Raw genomic sequence first — 13,525 nt, forward strand, 5'->3', positions numbered from 1 at the left:
ATGAACTAATTGTTGGTTAAATGCGTTTGTCTTTTGACTCGGCTCTTTTTATATTTGAGCCAAAGAAGTGTTGACGCGTATTACATTTTAATTTAGTTTGTATGAAATAAAGAAAGAAATAAAAAAACAGGCACTAGTAATTAAATATTTAGTTACAGGTTAAAAATTATAAGCAAGTAACGTATTACAGGGTACTTTCCAGTTGTAATCAATATAAATGTTGTTCTATCGTTGTTACTCACTGGAATGTCATGAAAGATAAAACGATGTTTGTGTCGACTTGTGTCACTAAACAGAAAGCATTCATATTCTACAATTATCGGTTGTTAAGGAAGAGTGGAAGATACAGGTTTCAAAAACAAGTGATATAGTGTACTAGTGCTCAAATAAACACTCTGATTAACATGCTTTAACGTAGCGTTAATTCATTATGACGCAATTCTGAGAATTTGAATATTGTATTTTACTTTTTAAAAATGTACAAAAAATATTGATTTAAGTTAACAAATATTTAATATAAAATAAAAACAATTTTTCTTTTTTTTCCGTTTATTCTACACATTTTGCTATTTATTGAAACTTTGAAGAGGTACGGTACGTATATTATATAAATAATATAATATAATATAATAAATACATTTAAAATTTTTGTAGAAGTATATGTCGGTAAAATTCCAATATTTTCCATATTTAAATTAATTTTTATAAATATTGCACACATTAAAACTTTTATATGAATTTTTCCATATATCTAGATGCAAATCGCTTCTCACAATCAATATAGATTTCTCGGGCAAAAGGACTTACGGGCATGTCGGACCTTTACGTAAGCAGCCATGAACAACAAAATCTCGTAACTTTTAAACGCGCACGTGTTTTTCCGCACCTCGTTTTTGCCCAGGAGCATGAATCGCCGACAATTCCGCTCGAAAGAAGAAACATCAACGTATAATGACCTTGGCCAATGAAAACGAATGGCGATACGCGATAGTGTGCGTGCATAAAGAATCATCAAGGGAATGTAGGACACGTTGCACCTTTCGTGTTTACAGTGACTGTAAGAAGAAAGTGCATACTGCGGATTTTTATATAGGATGCTGCAACTACAAGTGAGATTCATGCTTTATGTATGGATGCTGTTGCAAGTATGATTACAAGTACGATAGCCTTCAATTACTTTAAGTATGTTAAAGATATGCAATAGCACATTTTTTGTGAAACACTCGCGGGATTCGAAGCATAATACACTTCTTTCAAACAACATTAAAAGATCATTATATTCTAGATCAGGCTATTCTAACTGGTATACCGCGACACACTGATGTGTTGCGAAAATTTTTGAAAAGGTAAAAAGAAGCGAAGAAATGTAGAAATAACAGAAAAAGCGAGTAAGTAAAAAATATTTTAAAAATTGTGGAGATCACCTAAATTGTATGGTGTTTACTCTTATTTTAATCAAAATGATATCGTCATTGCGCAATGACATCACTTTTAATACAATAAAAAAAAACTTTGAACCTTCTTCACGGCTCACTTCTAAATGTCAGCAGTATTTGATAAAAGACTGTTGAGCGCTGAAGCGTGTGCACTTAATGAGGTACCTTGACAAATTTGACATATTTAATGTACCGTGAATTGAAAAAAAAGATTAAAAAATATTGGTCTAGATGAACCAGGTACCGAACGAAATGGATCATAATTCGAAAATGATGTTCTTGATTACGACTATGGCCGGTATCTGCAGTTAATTCTTATATTTAAGGCTTTCTTAAATACAATCTTAAGATGTCGTGAACCAATCAGAGAGCCGCATTAGCGGTTAAGATGTTACTTGACTCTTAAATGCCACGGGGGGTCCAAAAGACCCCAAGGCTTTTTCAATCGTATATATTCTATGATCCCGTTATAAATCGAACTTCTGGCTTAAAAATTAAAAATTAAAAAAAAATTTGTTTATTTGTTAAAGAGTATGCTTTTTAAATTTTAACTAATTTTTTTAGTATATTTACAGTAAAATTTCACCATAACTGCAATTACATTTTGTTTTAGAAGCTTCGAGGTATATCCAAACAAATTTTCAAAGCAAAATATTGAAAACTCTAGGAATAGTATACACTTTTTCACATTGGGGCCTAATTAACCCCGTGTGGTATCTGCGTGATTTTTTCGACATGTGGCATTTAAGGATTAAGATGATCTTAAATTAAGAACCGAATGCCAGCCTATATGTAAAAGGATGCTCAAGAAATACGTCCTTGATTATTTACGATCGTATAGAAGACTGCCGAAAAAATACATCCTTGAATACATGAAATCTTCGACGCCCCGTAGAACAGGAATATGAATATCACACGCTGATATAAATTTTTCGGCATCCTTTTGCACATCTTTTGCTGCGTTCCGCTTTCGCGCGATTTCTCAATCCTTCGAGACATCGACTCATCTTGTCGTCGTCATCATTGTAACCGGCTCCATTTTTGCGTCTCACGGTACTCCGCTTTTGCGCGCTCGTTCGCGACTATCGATATCCACTTCGGCTCGAGCGAATGTATGTCGGAAACGCAAAGAGATCTGAAGTGCATTATCGCGAACTGGGACACGGTGAGTATATTACTCGGCGAATATGGTCAGAATACGTGCCAGACTCAGTGGTTTACAATCTCACTTCAAGCAACCTGATGCCGACACTCGTCTCTTGAATCAAAGAAGCTACTACAACTTTGACTCCAGGTTGTGCAGACAATGCAGTCCATAATGTGCATATTTAAGTCTGAGAACGATAAAATTCCTCAAAGCAATTTGTTTACACATGACACAAAAACTAAACTATTTATTCTAAGATAATTTAATATAAAGAAAGCCGATTCTTAAGTGCCGATAATTCTTAATTACTTTTATTAAATTTTAGAAAATCTAAAATATAAGAATTACTATAAAAAATATCTCTTATGTAAATATTATTCTTGATATCCTTCTATTACGTTCTTATATAAAGATTTCTAAATTCCAGGCATTTCTAAAATTCAAAACTTTCAGATGATCTAAATACATCAACTGATTAATATTTTATATTTTTTGCATTTGTATACAATTTTTTAGAAAATTAATAAAATTATAATTCCTAATTTAATAAAATTATAAAAATTGAATAGATAAAAAATGAAAATTTATTGTAAGTTATATGTAAATATATTCTGGCATCAATAATAAGTAGCTCGTTTCCAGTTTAATATCCTAGTATTTCCATTTTTTCAAGAAAAATGATTTATTATTAGCAGCAAAGGAAAAGGCGAGGAAACAGGAGAGCGAAGGCAGGAGCTTGAATCGAAATACAAAACCAGTAAGCATTGACCCGGCCAGAATGCTGCCTTATTGGTGCATAAGGCCGAACCCCACGGTGCTTATTTTACAAGATCTCGTTGTGCACACTGAACGCGTGTTTGCCGTGCACCGCCATATATGCAATCTTATATACGTATTATACACGACATGGATAATTGGTTCAACGTTCTATGTTCGTAGGCAGCCCCGCGCTGTTGAACTAACGTACGTTTAGGACTCTTATATTTCAAGTGACATTAGGTTTACATGAATAGCCGCGCCTATGATCTCCGTATTGCGTTTTACGATATTTCTTTCACCATCTGTACAGGCAGATTGATTTAAACCTCGTCAAATCATTTCGCGATAATTGAACAGACTAGCGAAACGTTACTGCGTTAGATTGATTTGCTATTTAATAAATTGCAAAAATCACACAAAATAAAAATTGTGTATTATGAGTTACGATCGAGATCTACAAATACATAATGCATGACTGAGAAATAAAACGGCTTTCAACTTTTATAGCGTTCCGACAATTTACATATGTCTAACTGCATTATCTTTTAACATATTTTGATAAATTGTAAGATAAAAAGACTTTTTTAAAACGTTAAAATTATTTAATATAAAATTTAATTAGCTAAATAATAAAATAACATAAATTATGCATTCATTGTAATTTCTTTACAGTTGCTTTTTGCAATATTATTCATTGTATATTCAACTTTAGAATACCTACATTGAATGATACATTGTGAAAAACAGTAATTGTAAAAAATCACGACAAATACATAATTAATATATTTTATATTATTTAGTTAATTAAATTTTATATTAAATAATTAGAACGGTATTAATTATTAATTATATTGACATACAAATGTATTAGGTAAAATACGCTATGCGTATTGCAAAGCTTACGACATAAGTTGCATATATGTGTAAAGAGCAAACTGAACTTTCTATTGTGGGAAAATTTATGCAGCTACATTAGCTTAACCGAATATGCACTGCGCTCGCAGCAAAACAACTAATAAGGACATGCGAATCGAAATAGCAGCAAGCAAAGATTGCAAAGAATGCGTTTCGTAGGTGAGGGCGATTGTGCGTTTCGCGCACTATGACAATGCGAAACGAATTTGCATATACGCGAATTGATGCTGCGAGACGGCGAATGGCGACGTCGGGGCGGTGATGAAGTTTAGTTGGCTCGAATGAGACTCGTTAAATATAGTTGGTAGTTAATAGACAATCTGCTGACGAAAGTGGACCAACGTTGAATTTATGGTGTTAGAATTGCTTGAGGTTCTATAGCGTTTAGCTACTTTATGTTCAAAGTAAAAGTCATAAATCTAGTTAAGACGGCATTTGTTGTAATGCTGCATTATTATCAAGTTAGCTACAAAGTTTCGTAATATATAATCTTGACGAAGACGTGTAAAAAGCGAATCACACATTTCATGTGGATTATTAATCATTAATTTTTTACGAAATATAGCTTGAGTATTATATAGCTTTTTATATATCTTTCACAATTGTAATATAATTTAACGAATCGGCATAAAATATTGATATATCACGGCTAATAAAGCGACTTCTTAATTAATCTGGGACATCTTATGTAAGCAAGCGATATGACTCCATCAAGTTGAACATTCACAATTAGCCTCCTCGAGAATGGCAGCATGTAATTTTCAACGAAGAAAATACGATTAAGAAAACATCAAATATCTCCAACAAGAATCTCATCAATCTCTGTTTAGTCTCAGCAAACTTGTAAACCTTGCACTTGTATATCTCATTCTACTCAAGTGTCACTCAAAAATTTTAAAAACATAAAACTGTACATATTATTTCAGTATAATATTAAATAATTACAATCGAATTACATGTGTAAATGAAATGGAATGGGATAAAATGAAAACTGAATTTATATGCACATTCCGCAAAATGGAATGCGAACGTTAACCTTCACAGAACAAGAAAATTACTGTAGTGGCACTAAAACAGTATTATATTTTAAGACAAGAAATACAATGAAATAATGAATTCTAACAAATCTTACTCAAGAAAAAGATGTAAAATTTTAAAAGTAAATCTTCTACGCTCTAAAAATTAAAATATATACCAGTAAATCATGAATATAACTATTACATAACATAGATATATATATATATTTACGTTATATATGTTATATAACAGTTATATTCGTGTTTGCTGGGATACATCTATTTCATACACCTATTTTAGTATTACAACATTAAAGAAGTGGAAAATTATGGTTATCTAAATCTTAATATAAATAAATACGCGTGCAACATGTCTTGAAGTTGTGGAGACATTCAATTGCAAAACAGACTTTCTCATGACGATGTAAAAGAATAGAATTTCCCATCTTACGGTAACGTTATTATTTCAACGTGCAATACACTTTCCAGCCAAACATTCCTTTCTTCAGTTCACGAATAATCCGTTAGATGTTATATAGTTTCATGTAACATTACAATGTTTAATGAGAGATACATAAAATAATAAAACCTACTACTAAAATCAAGAAGAAGTACAAATAGTTAATGACAAAAATAAATCACATAATTTAAAGAAAACTATAAAAAATATAGCTTGCAATTCTAATTTCAAGTATAGCAAAGTGTATAAATATTCCCCTGTTTGTCGAATCGCTCTATTATTAGCATACAACGGAATGCATACAAAATGTATACTACAGTACTATTTGTAGCAACTTCGTGTTGTTGCAAATACGTAATCAACGCTATGTTAAGGAAATAACTCGTCAAATATTGGTATACGTAGAAACAAGGACGCAAATTACGCTCAGAACACGACTAATCGATCCATTACAGCCTCGACTTTAACTGACCTAGTAATAATAATTTCGTCGAGCCATATAAAATTCAATTTCCGCAGTAATGTAATTTGTTACACTTTAATCTTTTATTTTTTACACGTAATAACTATATCTAATAAAAAGAACCTGAAGTTATTTAAAGATATTATTAGATCAGTATACGCAATGCATGTAGCTAAAATTGATATTACGACCACACAAATTTTATGAGATTATTCTTCGCCATTTATCATAATGTGGGCAATATTACACAATTTATTCATAGCTTCTAAGATTAATTAGATAAAGCTCGTAAAATATGCATAAAAAGTCGTGCTTTTAATAATACATGATAAAATTTAATTATATAAACGTACGATATTATTATCTTATATACTGAGAAAATATTTGCTTGAAGATGGACGAACCAGAATATTTTAATCGTGCTCATCAGAATTGTAATTATATCAACTAAATTTTTCTCGGATATAATTTTATAATAATTTCGGATATAATTAATTTCCGCAAAATTATGGATGGATTGTGAATGTTACTAAAATATAATGAAGCTTTTCGCCCAAATTGATATTACAACCACAAATATTTTATGAGATTATTCTTCTTCGTTCATTATAATATTACGTAATAATTTACCATCGAGTGCCGGTAAAATGATCTCTTCGGCATACTTATTGAAATCTCCCTTTAGGCAGCAATAGGTGGGTGTTATGTAAATTTCGGTGGCTTATCTAAAGCGCTAATAGCCGCTCGCATAGTCAGCGCTAAATAAAATAGCTATGAGCAATCCACGTCTCTCTCGTTTATAGTTTCTAATCACGCATTTCCCTTTTACGCACGTTGCATCCTCGAGGAGAATCGCTAGACTGTAATCGCGACACGACCCTAAACTTGACAATGCATTTTATAAAATATATAATTTTTTCTATACAATTAAACAATATCATATTTATACGAATTAAATTTGTATACGATTTTTAATTAGCTATCGTAAATATTTTTAAGTATAATAACACTATTCTTGATGTTTATGTCTCAAAAAGATTGCATTAAGAGAAAATAAGACTTGAATCTTTTTTATATTTGTAAGAGTATTATATTGTATATATATATTTTTTTATGTTTCTCATAGTAATTATATAATCTCTAATTATTTATTAATATTTTTAAGAGTTAACATTTTAATAGAAATTTTTTAAAAAATACAGTTTACGACTGCACTTTAAAGCTTCTAACATCAAAATGTAATTTTAGTTATGGCAATTGTATAATTACTAAAATTTTAAAATTAAGTACTTAGAGATAATACTTTCGAAAGCAATAATGTCATGCAATGTAACGAAAGTTAATGATTTCACTCGATCAGCAAACATTACGCCACTGTAGCAATCACTAGGAAATGACGTTAAATCATTCGCGTCTTGTGTTTAGAGCTGTTTCCAGTTAACAAGGCGTAGGTGGGTGTTATGCAAATTTTGGTGTAGCATCCTTCGCGTTAATGGCGCGATCGTGAAGGCATGCGACTGGCGTGAAGATAAATAAATAGGAACAAGACACGAACTGTGTGGATGAATGTGAGATCAAATATATCCCATCACATATCCAAGTATAGCTATAGTCACACTGAAAAAACAAGGAATAGTAAAATAGTAATTAAACACATTAAATTAATTAATAATAAAAGAGTCTACAACTATTTTAACACAGTTATTATTTAATAATTGCATATTTAATTACGTTTTCTAATCGTACAATAATTTTTTCAATTTTTAACTTGTTTACTAAATTATTTAAATATCTTCTGTAGTTGTTTTATGATTCCAATGACGAAGACTGCAAGACCTGTTTTGATTTATAAGGACGACGTCGATCGATAATATTACCGGCCACGAGATTCCGGAGAGAGTCTCTTCATTTCTGGACTGAAATCTTAATCTAGATAACAAGTTGCAACAGGACGTTACGCAGAAAATATGGCGCTGTATCCTTTATGCAAATTAGCATTCGCGGAGCAGGTACATCCTTCTTTTATCTTATACGCGAATTGCGCAGCAAACATTATTAATTGACGAAGATAAACGTATTTCTGTGAATAATACTCGCAGATTGAGTTTATATTAAACGTCGATTCTTATGCAAGTTCACGATATTAAGTCGCATTACGTCTTACGTGTTTGTTTTCTAAAATGATAAGATAGCGAAGTATCCGATATGCCTTATTCTTTGCAACAGTGAATTCGATAAGTAAATCTGCAATAATTTCCTTTAGATGAACTTCTCGCATATAATATTCTAATGCCAAGGCTGTATAACGTTTATTCTGGAATGGAACTTCTTGTAATCGCAGGTGAATGGACGAGAAAGTAAATCAAATTTAAAATTACAAACTCGCTCATATACTTATTTCCATTCACTTGAACTTCTATTCACTTCAATAAATATTAGTTTAATTTAATTGTGGCTTAACCGATTCACTATCTGGACCTATTTGTAGAAAAAGATAGATGAACCAATTTAAAACGTCAGATAATCTTAATTAATACGTACAATGAAACAGAATGAAACAGAAAACTTGTCTAACCGTATCTAATTATAACTGTGTTCATGGAAATGACTGTATATCATCTTTTATAGCGAAACACGTAGTTATCATGTGGTCAGTCATTACATTTTTCTTGATAAACTGATACGGAATTTTAATCCACTTTACTTTTCATACCTTTTCGTACCATCCGCCGCGTTATGTTGCATGTTAATATATTGATAAGTAATATGTATCCATTAGTTAATCTCAGTTGTATTCTGCATTCGAAATTATATAGTCAATGCTTCTGTACAAAGGGTAAATATTTAATATCACGTTATTAATTTATACGTTGCAAAACACTTAAGAATTTTAATTAATTTTGATTTATAGATTAGTTGATTATCATGACTTTACACTTATGTCTTTGATCTAAATAAAAAGAACGAGTTTTATTTTCACGTATTGAATTCTGCACTGACTCCAATGGCTCTATTATTGTTTTTATTAATTTTATATAATTAATAGTTTTCATTACAGATCTGTATAACAATTTAATATAATGTTTTAAAAATAATAGCTTTACTATATAAATAAATCTTTACGCTAAATTTTTTCTTTTAATTTTAATATTTGCAAATTTCGAGAACATTGGTTCAAAATACACAACAACGTTTTTGTTTCGAGATGAAGCTAATTTATATATATTTTTTAATAATTTATTGTGTGTTTTCTTTTAATTATTAATAGAGTATATTAATAGAATATATATTAATGTTTTCTACCTATTATAAATATTGTTAATATATTCTAAAAACTGAAATTGTCTATGTATTAATAGAGATTAAAGTTGAGGAAATAACATTTTAATAAGATACGTTTCCTTGGCGCGTGAAATCTAAATGACGCATCGAACTGTTATTTATTCAGTTTATTGCTAATTCGAATGGTAATAACAAGAAAGTCGCGGGAGTTGCGTAGGAAAGGTTTACGTGTCAATTCCGCGCATGCAAACGCATACCTTACATCGCGTTGCAGTTGATTGACCTCGATGTCCACTAAGCGCGTAGCAATGGCGGTAGGATAGGTGGCACCTATCGAACTTGTGCCAGTAATTCGCGCGTGAAATCTAAATTCTACATTCTACTACTATATATTATATCATCAACACCAATTCAAATGCGATTACAACGAGAAAACATAGTAAACAATTGAGTTTTTCAATCCTACTGACAATGAGCCACCTTATAATTGTTGTGATAATATATATAATAATATAAACAATATTAATAACAAGTGGAAATTAGACTGATAAGAATAAATCAAATAAATAATAAGATGAGGAATTATATTTTCAAAGTATTTTAAAATCTGGTTCTTGATGTTTAATAATATATCTATATTTATATGTAGATTGATAAATCCACATTTTTCTGTTTTGTAAACTGCGTGCTGATTTGTCGGACTTGAAACGCAATCGTAAACTGAACCAAGATCAACTTCACTTGAAGACTAGGAGATTTTTCTTTTATTTGATATAATTAACATACCCAGTGTTAATGAAATTAATAGAATGATCTTTATAGTATTTACTGAACTGAAGAGTTTCTTTTCTTTAATCGGACACTATTATTTATCATGTTTTTTTTACAAATAAAATTATTTTGTATATGATACTTTATATATGTATATGTATAATATTTCAACGTGATGAAAGCGAACGTTAAAATGGTGATTCGTGCTCGGAATTTCTGTGGATATTCTGTTTCCGTCGGAGACCGTAGTCAGCCCAAAGGTGAGCGGTGTTGTGTATCAGCAAGAATTTCATAGCAGAAGAAAATAAAAGCGCAGAAGTTCTTGTTAGTAGTCAGGGTCGAACGTTAAAGTATAATCGTTATATTTAATCGAGGCAAGAGCGATCAGGAAAACCTTGCCAAAAGTCGATACTTTTCTTAACAGTATCATCTTAATTCTTTCATTATCAGATATAAAGAAATTAAAGTATTTTATATTTCTTCGAACGCGAAACATTTTTCAAGGTTAACACCTAAAAACGGTAATAATTAAGTGCCACGGACTTTGACAGTCGGTGGCCTTGACACTTATCGCAAACAAATAATGAGCCTCGACACGAGAATGTACCCCTGTTCGTTTTAAATTCCCCCTGCGGACGATAAGGAAGCACGATACGAAGCCACGATTTCCTCATAACCGCCGAGCTAATAGCAATCCCGTGGGAACCTCTGCACCCTACACTCCCGCAAAATAAATTTCGTTATAGACTACACTTAAAGCCCGCTGCGCGCAACAACTGTCAGAGAAACTAAATTCTTATCTCGTACGTCGTTGCGCTTGCTGCGCGTTTATAGATATTTTATTTATTATTTATTCTTAACGTGCGCATACTATGCTTTATTCCTCCGTCTATACTTCGTGCGATAAAATTTAACAGAATGGTATCTCCCTACGTGAAGGCAGAATGAGCATGCAGCGTGGTAAACTGATGAAAATCTTCGTGACTGTCTATTAATATGTTTTATGTCTTAAGAATTTTGATGAACCCTGCCTATAATTATACAGATTTAAAGATTACGTGAAGATATTACGATGAATAAGTAGTTTTTACAGGAACCTATTTTCATATCTTCTTTTCACTTTCTCTTTTTATCTGACTTTTAAATACTATATTTTATGTAATTGCATTTTGCGCTAATGTCGATTAACATTTTTATCATTTTCAAAAAAATTTTCTGTCCATAATTCTCTCATTAAAAAAACATGCGGTTTTAAGTGAAAATTTATTTTCCACCTCTGAGAGCTATTGTGTAAGGCTAGAAAGTTGAGAGATATATTACACGATATCTCTCATTACGGTTTTAAAACGCAAAAATAAATTTACTGAAGCCGCTATCGACCTGAAATCATTACGAAGACTATGTCGCACATAATCGAAATATATTCAAAAACTCAAATCAGTATTCGCAGAGCATTCATTTTGAGTGTCTGAAATACATTAGCGCAGGTAGCGAAGCCCATTAAGAGGGTGGAGCGTCCTTACAAACCGCTATTGTATATTCAGCTTTAAGGTAACGACAGTGAATTCATTCATTCTTTGCTTTTTTAGCTCGGACCGGATTCATAGAGAAATGCAGATGAATAGAGGAGATTTGCCAAATGCATACCAATAAACCTTTTTTTATTATATTTTTATTATTTAGAATAATATATTTATTTTATTCAGTATTAATTAATAGTTTTAGTATTGTCAATTATTACTTTTTATCTTATAATAATATGATTTAAGAAACTTGGTAGATTTTTTAAATATAAATATTGATTTAATCTTCAAACACAAATATGTATATACAATAAATGTAAAATATTTTACAATAAACTTTCTTTTATAAAATTATAAAAATTCAGAATAAAATTGCATAATTACATTCATATTAGCTATATATATTAACAAGAAAAAATTAACATCAATTATACTTGAGTTTTTTAAATGTGTTAGTACACGAAACGTTAAATTTATGTTTATTTTATTCATTTCCCAATTATTTCATATTTTTGTCTAAGTGTTGTTTACATTAAATAATAATTGTATTGTTGGTTATATTGAATATAATATTGGTGAAGTATGATTTAAATGACCATAATACGCATTCAGTAACTTTCTCTTACCGTTATTAATTAGGTGCTCGCTTGCATTGAAACCGATCGTGTCGATAAACTAACTTCTTTTTTCTTTATTAAGATGCAATGTACAGGACGCAATGTTAAAATTAATTGAATACGAACTTCGAGACTGATATTTCTATTATTAGATGGAACAAGTAAACTTAACCCTTATCCTACTAGGTACAATTTGGTGCCTCATCCATACTAAGGAACATTAGAATCCGTCCATTTTTTCACCTATTTAGCATGATTCAAAAAATCTTTAAAAATTCACCAACATACTTTCAACTTTCTAGAATAAATATTGGCACTTCATTTTGGAAAATAATAAAATGTAGTATAATTTATAATTACCGAAAGACGCAAAGAAACTTGCACGAACAGGAATCGCTCGGTAAAATTAATGACTTCCCTTAGTAGGATAAGGGTTAAAATGGCTTAGAAAACATCGCGTTGACGTTAGTATGCTGATCGACACGATTGGCTTTAATAGAGATGTGCTTTTACACACATAACAAAAATATCCCGAATACATCATACAAATATTCTATAAACATTGTGATATATGTTTAGGCTGTCCTTATGATATAATTTCGACATTTCGGCTGTACGAGATACATTTGATTTATTGAGACATAATGATGTTTTCTTGAATGGTCCAAATTTACCTGTACAATAATAGAATCAGACTGTTCACATCTATTTAATCCAAATGCCGATTTGGCATACAATCCCGTATATCGCGCGTATATAGAACAGTTGAAATAGAGAACCACTGACGGGCAGTGAAAATTTCTTTTCTTATACTAAGAAGGTCTATATATAATGGTTCTGCATGTGTTCGCCAATGCATGTGAGTTCAGGTTGTGAACAGGGTACCGTGGAAGTCTAGTTTACCTCCGAGCGCCGACAGACAATAAACAGAGTCGCCGGAGCGACCTGAAAGGGTGCAAAAAGAAAACGGAATAAAGAATAAAAATTCTTTCAATTTTAATACACATATATAGTTTGATAAAAGAGAAGAGAAATGTTTTCAGAATCTTCTGAAAGATTTCCTAAATAAGACGTCCTCCAAAGGGGGCAAAATTTCCGCACTATTATTAACGTTGGCATTTTGTCAAAACGTGTCG

At 31.1% G+C, this 13,525-nt stretch overlaps 1 protein-coding gene across 1 annotated transcript in view; it reads right to left on the reverse strand.

Annotated features, from left to right (window-relative positions):
* Nucleotides 1-13,525, reverse strand: part of LOC108768323 (echinoderm microtubule-associated protein-like 2) — a 43,860-nt gene that overhangs the window by 27,171 nt on the left and 3,164 nt on the right. The window lies entirely within an intron of this gene.

The sequence above is a fragment of the Trachymyrmex cornetzi genome, unplaced genomic scaffold (assembly GCF_001594075.2).
Source record: "Trachymyrmex cornetzi isolate Tcor2-1 unplaced genomic scaffold, Tcor1.1 scaffold78, whole genome shotgun sequence".
NCBI classification, from domain to species: Eukaryota; Metazoa; Arthropoda; class Insecta; order Hymenoptera; family Formicidae; genus Trachymyrmex; species Trachymyrmex cornetzi.